Source organism: Crocuta crocuta, unplaced genomic scaffold (assembly GCF_008692635.1).
Source record: "Crocuta crocuta isolate KB4526 unplaced genomic scaffold, BGI_CrCroc_1.0 scaffold124, whole genome shotgun sequence".
NCBI classification, from domain to species: Eukaryota; Metazoa; Chordata; class Mammalia; order Carnivora; family Hyaenidae; genus Crocuta; species Crocuta crocuta.
In genome coordinates, this window is record NW_027551573.1 from 8,023,602 (window position 1) to 8,024,956 (window position 1,355).

Below are 1,355 nucleotides of genomic sequence, written 5' to 3' on the forward strand. Positions count from 1 at the left end.
GAAGGCCACAGTTTAGAGCCAGGCGGGGAGACGTGTGTCCCACGCTTTCCTTGGGCCTCAGGTCCCCCATTTGTCTAGCATTCTTTTTGCTTAACGTTTCTGAGTCCCTTCACCTACCCACCCCTATTATCTCTCTCTCCTTTTTTTTTTCTTCTCTTTTCAGTCACAAACTGCTTTGTCCCAGCGGCCACCTTCCAACACACCCCACCTAGCAGGTTGCTTGAAAGGGTCAGCACCTAGAAAGACCCATAGAGTGACAACTTGGCGGGGGCAGACGGTGAGAGGTTCACGCACCGGAGGGGGCAGGTGCAGGCAGCGCTGGAAGGGAGGGAGACGGAAGGCAGACCCCACGGGGGGGTGGGGGGCGGAGGAGAGCCTCTGTGATGTTCCAGAAGGAGGTGTAAGGTGTAGAAGAGACCGTGAGAACGTTTCCAGAGGTAGAGTCATTTTCTAGATGGTCCTTCCGAGAGTAGAAGTTATCATTATTATATGAATTATATGAATCCCGATCTCCCGAGTCTCACTCCAGGATTTAAGCTGCAGGAATGGTTACTGGAGCTGATAGATTTTCAGACCCTGAGGCCGGAGGTGAGGAGGCACCTGAGGAGAGAGGGGTTTGCGGTCCCTCTCGGATCCTCCTGCGTGGGCGCAGTCACAGACGTGGGAAGCCTGCTGGGTGCAGCCGGCGGAGTGCCTCCCGACAGGGACATTTTTAAGCAGTTAGCTTTTCTCTGCTTCCCAACCCTCGGACCCACCCCCACCCCTCCCAGCAAATGGATAACAGGAAACAGCCAAAGCTTCTTAACTTTTCTTTAATCTTCCCCTCTCCGGCAAACTGAAAAATCAAACGATAATTGTCTGGGTGATCTCATTATTGTCAACAAAATCCAAGCCTTGAAGCCAGAATCCACTGAAATGCTGACACATTAGACACAAAAGGAAACTGTGCTTGCATGTTGCTCGATAAATAAATAAGGCTGGCGGGAGCTCGGCGCGGGCCTGGCACGGAGGGCCCCAGCCGTCGGCAGCACCGGGGCGGCGGGCGGCAGCAGGACCCCGGGACAGCCTGGGTCCGAGGGGTCGACGTCCTGCCCCTTCGGTCTGTGTCAGTCCGGTCCGGCAGGAAACAAATGGCACCTTCCAGAAGGATGGCGAGGGGGCTTCACGCGGGAAGGGGAGCGGAAGGGGCGGAGGCGCCCTGAGAGGGGGGAGCAGCCGCCGTGAGCGGTTAACCCCAATCAGTCCTGGAAGGAGGGGGATGCGGAGCAGGTCCCAGACCCAGAAGGGACGACCTCCGGATAGGCTACGAGGGAGGGGCTGTGGCCTGGTGGGAGCAGAAGCAGGGAACGGACAGT